Source organism: Panthera uncia, chromosome B4, assembly GCF_023721935.1.
Source record: "Panthera uncia isolate 11264 chromosome B4, Puncia_PCG_1.0, whole genome shotgun sequence".
Classification (NCBI taxonomy): domain Eukaryota; kingdom Metazoa; phylum Chordata; class Mammalia; order Carnivora; family Felidae; genus Panthera; species Panthera uncia.
The window spans coordinates 28,913,616-28,927,407 of record NC_064809.1 but is presented as its reverse complement, the minus strand read 5'-3'; the positions used below and the strand labels follow the sequence as shown (position 1 = coordinate 28,927,407).

General features: G+C 37.6%; 1 protein-coding gene across 2 annotated transcripts in view; it reads right to left on the bottom strand.

The window, feature by feature from the left end:
• Window positions 1–13,792, bottom strand: part of LOC125918685 (coiled-coil domain-containing protein 7-like) — a 228,222-nt gene that overhangs the window by 198,778 nt on the left and 15,652 nt on the right. For both annotated transcript variants that reach the window (XM_049624804.1, XM_049624805.1), the window contains exon 2: window positions 12,960–13,069. The gene's annotated coding sequence lies outside the window, so the exon portion shown is untranslated. The remainder of the gene's footprint in view (window positions 1–12,959; window positions 13,070–13,792) is intronic.

The window sequence follows — 13,792 nt, the reverse complement described above, 5'->3', positions numbered from 1 at the left end:
TGGATTTTAAAATAGACTCTATATTATCAGACCCAAATATTCTTAGTCTCTCTGAAATAAAAATTAAAAAATCACAAACCCAAATTCAGTAATTAATGCTTTAGCATTTTATCTCATTTGGAAAAGTGCTAGATGTCCAAAAAATTCAATCCCATTTATCACGCAAGCAAAACTTTAGTTTCTGGTTACCAAAGACTTTGAAAACTATCTTAATTACTCCTGAAAACTTACAGACAGAATTAAGCATCATTTTAAGCCATCTTTTTGCTAACAAATTGTAACAGATAACATGAGCTTATTTGACCTTCAGCAAACCTAGATAGAATAAGTTTCATATTTGGCGCTGATAACTCCAAAGACATGTCTATCTTAATTAAATGGTAAACATGCTTTGTACTTTATAACTTTCTGAGGTTTTTAAACAAAATTCCCCAAGATTTAAATTGTAAATGAAGTCCTTTTGATTAATTAGGGTTGTTTGTTTGGTATGTTAAGTTACTCTGGAAGCACCATTAAACAAATAGTAAGTCTTAGGTTACATTTGGGTAAATGCTTTATTCTAGAGATTATATGCAATTCTTAAAGTTTCAATATTTTCTGCTATAAGGCCATCACTTGATATCCTAACTATTGAAGTGTTATGTGCCACAGAAATAACTGGATTTCCTTGCCAGCTATACTGTAATCTCTTATCAGACCCTTAACTGTGTCCATTTTTGAGTCTTTGTGTCAGTTTTTGTGACTCTTATTGGAAAAATTGCTGGTTCTCTAATATTTGCTTTTATAGATTAAGGAAACTTCCTCTTAAGAGGTCTGTAATATACAAAAATGTGATAAAGTTTTCACTTATAAAAAAACTAAAGTGTTTAACTTTTTTCTCTACCTGAACCCTCTGAAATTCACAAGCTCAGTGAGGGTTCTTTCTTCCATGGCAATCATACTTATTTGCATAAGTTCAATAAGAATCTTCTTCTTGTACCAGGGCACTACTGGAAACATTGGTTATTTTGCCAAGGCTTTGACTGGAATGTCATATTTGAGAGATATGCATAGAATCAGATGTGACCATACAGCTTTCAGGAACTAAGGTTGACTTTATGAAGCATGTAGCCAATAAAGTCCCTTGGAAATATTGGCCTGATACCTTACTTACAGAGTTCCCAGCAGCCTTACCAGGTGAAAGAATGTCACTTTCTGGCAGGTGCAGGAAGATCAAGATATTTGGGGGACATTGTGAAGAGGAATTTGCCCAAATCAACAGGTATTGCAAGCATATCTGATGGCAAATACTTGGCTTAGCTTCTGGCCTGGAGAGGCTACTAAAAGTTCAATCTAGATTCCTTAGAAAAAGTTCCAGCAAAGCAAATTTTAAAGATCTATATGACCAATCACTATTTTTGCTATGCTTATGTGATTAAGCCAATTATGTTAAAACTGGATTTGTTTTACAAACAAATTGGTCTTTTTAAAAAAAATTTTTTAATGTTTATTTTTGAGAAAGACAGAGAGACAGAGTGCAAGCTGGGGAGGGGCAGAGAAAGGGAGACACAGAATCTGAACAGGCTTCAGGCTCTGAGCTGTTAGCACAGAGCCCAACATGGGGCTCGAACTCACAAACTGTGAGATCATGACCTGAGCTGAAGTCAAACCTTTAACTGACTGAGCCACCCAGGCACACCAAAAATGAATTAGTCTAGGGGCACCTGGGTGGGTCAGTTGGTTAAGCATCTGACTTCAGCTCAGGTCATGATCTCACAGTTTGTGAGTTTGAGCCCCATGTCGGCCTCTGTGCTGACAGCTCAGAGTCTGGAGACTGTTTTGGATTCTGTGTCTCCCTCTCTCTCTGCCCCTCCCCCACTCACACTCTGTCTGTCTGTCTCTCTCTCTCAAAAATAAATAAACATTAAAAAAAATTTTTTAAAGTGAATTAGTCTTGATTTGACTATCTGGAAATGAGGGTAATTGGAAAAACTATGTTTCAATGACACAATTTTATGGATGTTAAATTCTGGTTCTGATTGTCTTTAGATATTTGTTGTTTGCTTAAACTAGACAACTTGAGGTAAACTTCAGAAAACATTGTCAAAATAGCATAGATATGGACAGTCTTCTTGCTTGTTATTCTGTGGGGAAAATAACAGAATCTCATGGGCAGTGACTATTTAAACAATTGGAAAATGGGATCAATTCCTCCAACAATTGTATATAAAAATCCTTTTCTCATTGAAGACCTATCAATAGAAAAAGACTACAGTGCTTTATTAAATTATTCACTTGAGGCTGGGTTCATTCATAAATCTCTAAATGTACAAATCATATCCTCCCTAAACCTGATCTAGCAGCTACTAGAAACCTACCCCATATAAACCCAGTAGACCTGGTTTATTTAAAGGATTGGAAGTCTAATATATATCAGGGGGTTTAATTCAAAGGTGGAAGGGCCCCTACTGGGTCATATTATGTACTCCCACTGAAGTAAAGTTAAAGGGGCACTCTTAATGGGCTCATATATCTAGAATAAAACCTATACCTCCTTTACAGTGGTGAGGGAGCATGGGGCAAGCTGAGGGCAAAGTACATACCAGCTAATAGTGCACGTGCGCGCGCACACACACACACACACACACACTCCTGCCCACATGGGATATGTGTGATATTCCTTGGACATTCCTCGCTACCCACAAACAAAGGAAAGGGGTTTAAGTGCTTGCTACATTGACATGGAAAACTAAGGCAAATGAAAAATTAAATTCTCTTACTGCCTACAGCCCATTAACAAGTCCTTGAAACAGGCAAAGTGACCTCCCTCTAGGAGCTCAGCTGCCTTGATAATGACACTTTGCCAGGGGCAAAAGGGTATCTTGGCTTAACATTATCCAGACCTCCCAGGGTCCTTTGAGTCTACTTTAGCATACAAAAATTCCTTCAAAACTTCCTTTATCTCAACACCCCAAGATATATGCTGGCAATCATACTTCAAGTTTATGGCCCCATGATATACATCTGAAGGGTCTCATGACTGAGGTTTTCCTAAATGGTAACAAATGTCATTTGTCTTACACAGCTAGCTCCTCAAGGTCCTGGAAATCTTGCTTCCAAAATACCTTAGAGACTTATTCTATCCCTAACCCCCTCCCAACCTGAGTGTATATAATCAGTTACCTGTCATAACCCCAGTGCAGCTCTTTCTGCCCACGGGTCCTGTCCTGTGCTTTAATAAAATCACCTTTTTGCAAGAAAGATGTCTTCAAGAATTCTTTCTTGGCCATCAGCTCCAAACCCCCCCATCACCCCAAAACCCAATCAACAGTAAATTAATGAGCAAACTAATGTGCATTCTTATTCCTGTGAACCTGTGGAAGACCTCAAATTCCTCTTCAAATCACAATAAAGGACTGGAGGAAAATTTTAGTTAACTAACACATATTTCTAAATATATCTGTGCATGTATATATACATATACACACACTATATATACATATATATACATATTTATTTATATTTATATACACATTATATAAATATATAATGATATGCCTCATAAGAGAAAGCTGCCTTCTCTACATCTGATAGCCAGTGCATTGCAGTCTCTGAAAGGAGTTATTGTCAAGGATTCATGTCCTTCTGGGCTATCCATGTTCTTACATATTTCTGCATTCCTATCCTAGACACCTGCATTCAGAGGGCTACTTATGAGAGGTGAATGGCTTTAGTGGAGACACTTTTCAAGTACCTCTGCCAAAACTGACCTATTAGGGGACCTTGAAGATATTATTTATCCATTCTAACTCAGTATTTGGTTTTTCCCTCCTAGACTTTCTACCTCCTTTCCCTGGTCCCAAGATCCAGAGAACAACAGGACCTTTATGTTTGGAACCCCTTCAAAAGTGAAATGATCTCCCTTTCTACACTGATACAACTGTCCCTTTCTTGGTGCCATTCTATGGAAAGAAATGAACACTAGGGAGCCAGTTCCCTTTCCTATTTAATCTTTTAATCTAATCACAGTAAGTGAATAAAGCCTTAATTGTTACATTGAATTTGGCTTATTGTCTTATGTAACTACACAGACATCTGGGAACTCTATCTATGACAAGTTGGCACAGAAAACAGGATAGTCAATTAAGTGCAATGTTATTCTGGAAAAACAAAAATCCAGAAGATTCCATGGAGCCACTTTTGGAAGATAATAGAGAAGTCCACAGACTTCTGGTTTGCAAGACTTTGGAAGTCTGGAGGTACACTTCATCAGCCATGCCAGTGGGTCCAATGCAGTTTGGTCTGCAATGCAGTTTGGTCTTGGAAAGTAGTAGCAAATACTTTCTGTAAGCATTTCAGTTCTGCGGGGTACCAACTGTCCTTCTCTTTAGCCCCTGTCTACATGGCCAAGATGCCATGTAGTAGTCAAATTAGAGATTCAACAGAGGTGGCTCTGAGAAAGCTAGGGAAGCAATTTTGGGGCTATAACTTATGATTATCCACTGATGAGATTAAAAGTCATCAGAGAGTCTGTGAGCAGAGTCGTAGATGCTCTAAGCAAGTCCCTGGCACCAACGAATACCCATGATGCAGCTAGTTATAGAGACTAGTTTTTTAATGAAAAAGAATACAGAACCCTTCAGTACTGCTTTTCCCAGGTGTCTGAAGAGACTTTAGAGGCTGAGTAGCTTGCCTTCACAATGAAGGAGGTAAATCTTATTAAAGGAAGTAAGGGAAAGTGGTACCTTTTGGAGTAACTAACTATAGAATCCCACCTTCAGAATACCCTGACAAGGGCCACTTTGCCCAAGAAAGTAGAAGAAAGGGAATAAATGAGATGCAAACACCAAAGACCCTCTCTACTCTCAAATGGGTACTATTTAGGTTCCAAAAGATTTGACCCACCTGTAATGAGCTCCCTGTGACTAAAATATGTTTGGACCACTCTTGCAGAGTGCTTTAGCAGTCCCACAAACCATATTCGTGTCACCTTGGTTCTACAAAGAGAGAATGAGAAAAGTCCATGATAAGATTATTAACTAGACTCAGACTTCTAGGTTCATTCATGCAACTGTTGCTGATTATCAAGCTCAATTAAACCTCCCTATAAGTTCAGGTCAATTTGTCTATACACAATTTGGATCATAACTAACAAATCTGGGGGCATGTAAAAAACTACTGACAAAATACTAGATATAGACCATCAGAGAGAGTGACATAAAAAGGGTAATCATATACATACTCCTAGACACCCCAAATAATGGTCTTCCTGGAGTGATCTTTGGATCTTGCTACTTAACAATGTTTTCTGAGTTGAGAAGTATATGGGATGTCTACCAAGGAGCTCAGGACCATAGCATGCCTTTGAGGGTGCAAAATGAAGCCCCTAAAGTCTTCAGGGTGATAGCTCTATGATTAATATTAAGTGCTATTTCCTTCCCCAGTAAATCTTGATATGAATGAAAAATCCTGCAAACCTTAAACCAGAACTTTCAGTTTTTAAACATAAACAAAACTATGTATCAGGCCAAAGGCTCTATGTCCTCACCAGGGAAGGAAGGCCCTATACCAAAGTCAGAGTTCAATGGGGACATGGAGAAGAACTGCACTGGGGGTGACCTTTTGGATACTGGCACAAAGGTGTTTCTGATATACACAACCTATGACACCAGAATGAAGGGAAAATAGATAATCCTTTCTGGCTTAGAGTATGAAGCCACTGTCACCAGGACTCCTATCCTAATTTGACTATGGGTAGGACCAGTGGGCCACCACAGACCTCCACTATTATGGTGCCCACTACATTATATGTATAAATGCATTGTATAAATGCAATGTACAAATGCATTGTCTATGTGAACCTCTGCTTTCCTTGAAAGGAAATGTTTCAGTTAAGGCTACTTTAGTGGGATATGTTGAAAGCTGTGTGCCTAACTCACCTACCAGCCCCTGATGCTTTTGTTGCTCAAAAACAAATTCCTGAGGGAAAAAAAATACCTGCCCTCATTGTGTGCTTCAGGAAGACAAAGTTTCACCAAATGACCTATGCATGAGATTTGCGGTTTCTGGAATCTCAATTAATTATAGGTAGTTCAACTTGCCTTCAGTGACATGTCTAGTAAAAAGTTGCTTTGGCCAAAGTCAGAGGTTGCTGCCTGTGTTCTTCGGTAGGATTTTAATGGTTTCCTGTCTCACATTTAGGTCTTTAATCCATTTTGAATTTATTTTTGTGTACAGTGAAGAAAGTAGTCCAGTTTTATCCTTCTGCATGTTGCAGTCCAATTTTCCCAGCCCCATTTGCTGAATGAGACTGTCTTTTTTCCATTGGGTATTCTTTCCTCCTTTGTTAAAGGTTAGTTGGCCATATAGTTGTGGGTCCATTTCTGGGTTTTATATTCTGTTTCATTGATCTATGTGTCTATTTTTGCCAATACTATACTATCTTGATGACTACAGTTTTGTAATATAGCCTGAAGTCTGGAATCATAATGCCTCCAGTTTTGTTTCTAGCAGGATTGTTTTGACTATTTGGGGTCTTTTGTGGTTCCATACAAATTTTAGAATTGCTCTAGCTCTGTGAAGAATGCTAGTGGCATTTGATAGCAACTGTGTTAAATGTGCTAATTGCTTTGGGTAGTATAGACATTTTAACAGTATTTGTTCATTCAGTCCATGACCATGGAATGTTTTTCCTCTTCACTTTCTTTCATAAATCTTCTATAGTTTTCAGATCTTTTACCTCTTTAGTTAGGTTTATTCCTAAGTATCTCATTGTTTTTGGTGCAATTGTAAATGGGATTTATTCCTTGTTATGCTGCTTCACTACTGGTAAATATTAAATGCATTCTGCATGTTAATTTTATATCCTGTGACTCTCCTGAATTCGTGTATTAGTTCTAGAAATTTTTTGGTGGAGTCTTTTGGGTTTTCTACATACAGTATTTGGTCACCTGAAAACAGTGAAAAGTTTGACTTCTTCCTTGCTGATTTGTATACCTTTTATTTATTTTTGTTGTCTGATTGCTGAGGCTGAGTACTATGTTAAATAGTAATGGTAAGAGTGGGCATCCTTGTCTTCTTCCTGACCATAGGGGAAAGGCTCTCACATTTTTCCCAATGAGGATGATATTAGTTGTGGGTCTTTTGTATATGACCTTTATGTTGTTGAGGTATCTTCCATCTATCCCTACTTTGTTGAGAGTTTTTATCAAGAATGGATGCTGCTTTTTGTCAAACGCTTTATCTGCATCTATTGACAGAATCATATGGTTCTTATCTTTTCTTTTACTAATGAGGTGTATCACATTGATTGATTTGGGTATATTGAACCAGTCCTATAGCCCAGGAATAAATCCCACTTGATCATGGTAAATAATTCTTTTAATATAATGTTGTATTTGATTTGCTAGTATCTTGTTGAGAATTTTTGCATCCATCCTCATCAGGGATATTGGCCTGTAATTTTCCTTTTTAGTGGGATCTTTATCTGGTTTTGGGATCAAGGTAATGCTGGCCTAAATAGAATGAATCTGGAAACTTTCCTTCTGTTTCTATTTTTGGAACAATTTGAGAAGAATATGTACTAACTCTGCTTTAAATGTCTGGTAGAATTCCCCTGGGAAGCCATCTGGCCCAGGAATCTTGTTTATTGGGATATTTTTGATTACTGATTCAATTTCTTTGCTGGCTATGAGCCTGTTCAAATTTTCTATGTCTTCCTGTTTCAGTTTTGGTTGTTTGTGAGTTTCTAGGAATTTGCTAATTTCTCCCAGATTGCCTAGTTTGTTGGCATATAATTTCTCATAGTATTCTCTTTTTTAGGTTTGTTTTCTAAAATTTATTTTATTCATTTTGACAGAGAGAGAGAGAGAGAGAGCATGCAGGGGAGGAGCAGAGAGAGAGGGAGAGAGAATTCCAAGCAGGCTCCATGCTGTCACTGTGAAGTCCAAAGCAGGGCTTGATCTCATGAACTGTGAGATCATGACCTAAGCCAAAATCAAGAGTCAGATCCTAACTGACTGCTATAAAAGGAATACAAAAGATCTCTACAAAATGAATTGGGAGGATTTCTAGAAGCTAATGTTAGGTGGAAAAAAACTGTGAAATAGAGAATACCTAGCATGCTACCTTTTGTAAAAGAAAGAAGGTAACATAGAAATAAAGAGAACGGGAAGACAGGTTTTTTTTTAATGAAATATTAAAGAACAAACTAGAAAACAATTTAATTGGATACCTATAAGAGAAGGATGAGGACTGAGTAATGTAAGGAAAAGAAAGATACTTTATATATCTCTTTTTGCATATTTATCACTTTTGAAAATTCATTTTTACTTATTCCAAAAAATAACTTTTAAATATGAGAAGGAAGACTAAAGTTGAAAGCAAACTTAATGAACCTAATGATGGAAAAAACAAGGACGTACCCAAGTAATCAATCACCAGTATTTGACATACACCTTCAGTCTTAGGCAAGAGAGTGGGGTGTGTAAACATCCACAAAATTTTTAGTAGTTTCGCCTCTTTCTAGTGCTATCAGGTAAATAGCTGTGAATCAATTTTAGAAGTATTATAGGACAAAGCAAAAGTATAAATGTGTTCATGTTGCTCAAAGTTAGAATTCACACTGTGACTACATATATGAAATGGAGAAAGGCAATAATAAGTCCTGAATGAAGTAACTGGAATTGAAAATGTCTGTAAGAACTCGTGATTTCTAAATATGTCTATGTATGTATATGTATATGCATATGTGGTCATTTGTGTGTGTATGTAGGTCTCTTTGTTTATGAATACACACACGTGTGTGTGTATATACCAGTGTTCCAATTCCAGGTCAAAATCCTATATGTGATCTTTCAGCCTTTATCATAGGCAATTACAAAGACTTTACCTGGAAGTCATTATGGGGTAAAATTTCCTACCTCGCACTCATTGGATGCACAGCAAGTGCACTGAAGGCACTAGAGGTAGTTGCAGTCAATGACTAAAGCTAACACTTACCTCCACTTCTGGCTGACCATGATCTTACACATGAGAGATCTGCATTCTCACCCAGGCACCTCCATTCAGAGCCTCCTTATAGAGGAGTAATCCTTAGCTGAGACACTGTACTGTTCATGTGTCTATACCCAGACTACCTTAGCAAGTAGACCTGGGGGACACTTTTCTCTGACTCAGTATAACATACTTACTTACTCCAAACTCTGATCCTTCTAACTTTCCCTGGGCCCATGGTCCTTAAAACATCAGTGACCTTTCTGCATCAGGGGATGCAGAGAAATGTTTCCTTTCTCCACTCCTGTCTATGATGAGATACCTGACCCTTACCCAGTACTGTTCTGTGGGAAAAATGAAAGGTTGGTAGAGTCTCAGCTCTTTTCTGTTTAGACTCTTGCTTATACTATCACAGTAAGTGGATTGTTATCTTAATTGACCAACCTGACAACTGGCAGCTCTCTCTCACAAATTCGCACAACTGAGCAAAGTGGTCAATGAAACATAATGCTTTTCTGAAAAAGCAAAATTGGCAAAACACCTTTGGGAGTGTTAAGAAAGACATGGGTCACTCTTGGACCTTGCAAATAGATCATTGAAACGTCTGAGGATCCAATCAAGCACGTTGCCAGGCGTACCAATGAGTTTCAGAAAGTGCTGGTAGATGCCACAGAACACTCTCAGAAAGTTCTAATGGATTGTTAAATAATACTTTCAGTTTGAGGGGAACATTTGTCTTTCACTTTAGCCTCCAAAATTCTGGCTAAGTTACCCTGGTGAGTTAAATTAGAGATCTAACAGAGAGACTTTAAAAAAGCTAGAAAAGCAATTCCGTAGCTAATAATTATAAGACCAAAAGTCACCAGACCCTGCAAGCTGAGTTGTACTCTATGGCTATTGTGAACTCTGTCCTAACACTGATAGCACAAATCACAGCAAGTTTTTAAGACTCACACTTTTACTGAAAAAGAATGTAAAGGTCTTTGGAATAACTTTGTTCAGTGATCTGATGAGATCTTACAGACTTAAGTAGTTTGCCTGCATAATGAAGGAGGCAATCTTATTAAATATAATAAGTGATAAAGGCATCCTGTGAGGTGCATTACTCCCTACAGACCATCTATTTCAGAGTGTGCTGACAGTAGCCACTTTGCCTCGGGATAAGGAAAAAAATGGAAAGAAATATAAAATGATGCAAAAAACTGAAATCATCTCCATCATCATCTGGGTAGTAGTAATAGACTCATTACTTGTTTGGGTCCACAAGTAATGAGTTTCCATAATGAAAAATATGGATAACTGTCTTCCAGAAAGCCAGGTAGCCTCTTAGGTACATAAAAGAGTGAGAAGAATATATGATCAGATTGTTGACTAGTTTCGTGTTTCTAGATTCGCTTCCTTCAATACTATTGGTCATGGAGCACAAACCTACTCATAATGTGTGTCAATCAGTTGTGACACTTAGATCTTAACTGACACATTTTGAAAATGCAAAATTTGGCTGCTGCCAAGACAAAGAGTGATGTAAAAATGGTAATAATACACCCTCTACTGGATGATATAGGCAATGTCCTTGCTTAAGATCATTGGGTCTGATTACCATACAGTGGGGTCTCAAAGGAATAGATTGATTGTCTCTTTACCAAGGTACTCATGGTAAGATTATGGGCCATGAAGGACATAACATGTAAACTCACTAGTGTCTACATAATGCCACTATGAATACAAGTGTTATTTCCTCTACTATCACTACAGTGAATCTTGAAATGAATCAGAGAAACCCATATACATTCACCCTGATCTCAGCTTTCAAAAATAAATAAAACTAGGAGTTATATCAAAACGTCTATATTCTCAATAGAGATATAAAGACCTATTCCAAGGACAAAGTTCAATAGACAGGTGGGGCAGGATGACAATTCCATTTCTTGGGTCTTTTGAATATTGCTGTACTGGTAACCATGATCCCCACAAACCCTGGTATCAACATGAGAAAGAAATAGATAATGCTCCCTGGTTTGGAGCCACCCAACACTAAAAACCTTTTCTAGGCCAGACTATGGTGGATTCCATTATTATTGCCTCTACTAATGAATATATTATTGGTATACATAGATACATTATCTATGTGATCCACCACTCATATTCACTCCCAAGTACTGACAGAATTTTCTGCAGTTAGGGCATTTTAATGGAGCTTATGGAAGATCCTGAGCCACAGAACTACCAGAACCTAGTGCCAATATCTACCAAAAACAGGGTGCCTGGGTGGCTTGCTTGATTAAGCATCTGACTTTGGCTCAGGTCATGATCTCACGGTTTGTGGGTTCAAGCCCTGCGTCAGGCTCTGCGCTGACAGCTCAGAGCCTGGAGCCTGCTTTGGATTTTGTGTCTCCCTCTCTCTCTTCCCCTCCCCCACTCATGCTCTCTCTCTCCCTCTCTCTCTCTCTCTGTCTCTAAAAAAATAAATAAACATTAAAAAAAATTTTAATATCTACCAAAAACAATACTGACTGCCTGGGTATAAAAAAAAATAACTGCCCTTGTTACTGAGTTTAAGGAGGCAAACAAATTTTGTAGACTGTTTCTCAATTAAATTGCCTCATCTAGCCTGTGCACAAAACTTTTGGGTGCCTAGAGACTAATTAAGGCTCTACAAAGTATTTGTACCACTGACATTGTGGTGCTGACACTGGCACTGTCATAGAAGCTATTACTGAAGATGAAGGAACTTGGTATACAGCAACCAACATCTTGAACTCCCTTTAAAACATCCCTCTTCATGCTAATGACCAGGATCAATTTACCCTTGTAAAATTGGTTGAAATATGCCACTAATGTCCTTCCACAAGTCTCCTTAAAGTCCCCATCTGTCTGTCACCAATGTATAGGGCAGGATCTGGAAAAAGTTCCATTTGCAGAGGGAATACTAGCCGTTCACTATATTGATGACATCCTTCTGGTGGGCGCAAACAAGGACACTATCCATCAAGGACTGCATATCGTGCTGATCCATATGGGGCAATATGGCTGGGTCATTAATATAAAAAAGGTACAAGGACCTAGTATCCAAGTGAAATTCCAGGGAAGGATCTGTATGAGATAAGACATCTTATTCCAAAGAAGATGTTTGTGAATCTTTTGGCCTTCTCTTCCCCAAATTATAACAAGAGTTTGAATATTGGTGGGACTACTTTGACTACTGATACTTTCTACCCAAAGAGGTTTCATAGCACATATTTATGGGGCTAGCAGAAGGGCTGTTACCTTTGATGGAGACCCAGCCAACAAGATGTTATAGAGTACCTCCAATAGGCCACTCAAGCTGCTTTTCCTTGAACTGCTCTGATCCCCATTTGGTTTCTGAGTTACTGATCTCAATAATATATCTGTACACCCACTGAAACCTATCGCAAAAGACACTGACACAGGTCTGAAGAACCCATTGACCTTTTGGACCAGTAATCTCCCAGGTTTGGCTGAAAGGTACATACCCTTTGTGAGGCAATTATTGGCCTACTATTGCCCTTGGTGGGTACTGAGTACATGACACATTGCTGTGGAAGAGTCTTAATCAGAAATTCCAATCAATAATCTTGTTTTTGATCTCTAATTATCTTAGGGTATTCACACTTTTTAATTAATTAATTAATTCATTCATTCATTCATTCATTTTGAGAGAGAGAGAACATGTGCAAGTATATGAGCAGGGGAGGGGCAGAGAAAGAGGGAGAGAGAAAATTCCAAGCAGGCTCTGCACTGACAGCATGGAGCCTGACATGGGGCTCAATCCCACAAAACTGAGCTGAAATCAAGAGTCAGATGCTTAACTGACTGAGCCAGGCACTTCAGGGAATTCACACTTTATATCAACATGTAACATTTCTACAAAACACATGCTGACCTACATTTTCATGAACCAATGGAAAAAAACCCTCTGATGAGTTTAATTTAAATTAATATGCAAGGTTTTTTTTAATACTTACTAGTGAATCTTTTCTTCCAGGAGTTTTTTGTTTCTCTACTTGCATTTGGATTTTTGACACTAAATCTTGATGCTCAAGCACAAGCTCTTCATTTGGTAATTCATCATAACCTATAAAAGAAATGCATTTAGGCCATTAAATAGAAAAAAAACCATCAGATCCATTATGAAGTACCTAAACTTCAAATTTATACAAGTGTACAGCAGAATTTTCCCTCATTTTGATAAAGCCAAAAATACCATAATGCAAGATATGATATGAAAATGGTGAGAAAAGTTTTGATGAGTATTTTTATACTCTTATTATTTCATAAACATTTATAGAAATTAAACATCAGTTCGAGTTTTCTTAAGCTAATATAAACTTAGCCTAAGATAAAGAGATACCAAACAATAAAACACATATGCACAGGTTACTTATAGCTTCACTTGTAACTGCATAATATTCAAAACCACCTAAGTGTTCAAGCATAGATTACTGTTTGAATAACTGAAGAAATATACTATAAACTATGGTATGACATAAACAGTGATATATAATATGATACAAACAGCTGTACATACAACTGTATAATGAATAGAAAATTTCTCCAGAATTTGACAGGAGAATTTCTTGGAGAGAATGTTAAGTGAAAAATAAAGTAAAAAAAAGTAGATATCTAGTTTTTTACCTATCCATGTGAGAAAGAAGAGGAAATAAGGGGAAAAATATAGAGACACTTACCTTTACAAAATGAAACACAAGAATGATAAACCAGAAAACAACTTACTTAAAACAGAAGGGATAAATTGGGGGATGCAAGGGTGTGGCTTCAGGAAAAAAATCTCTCCCTC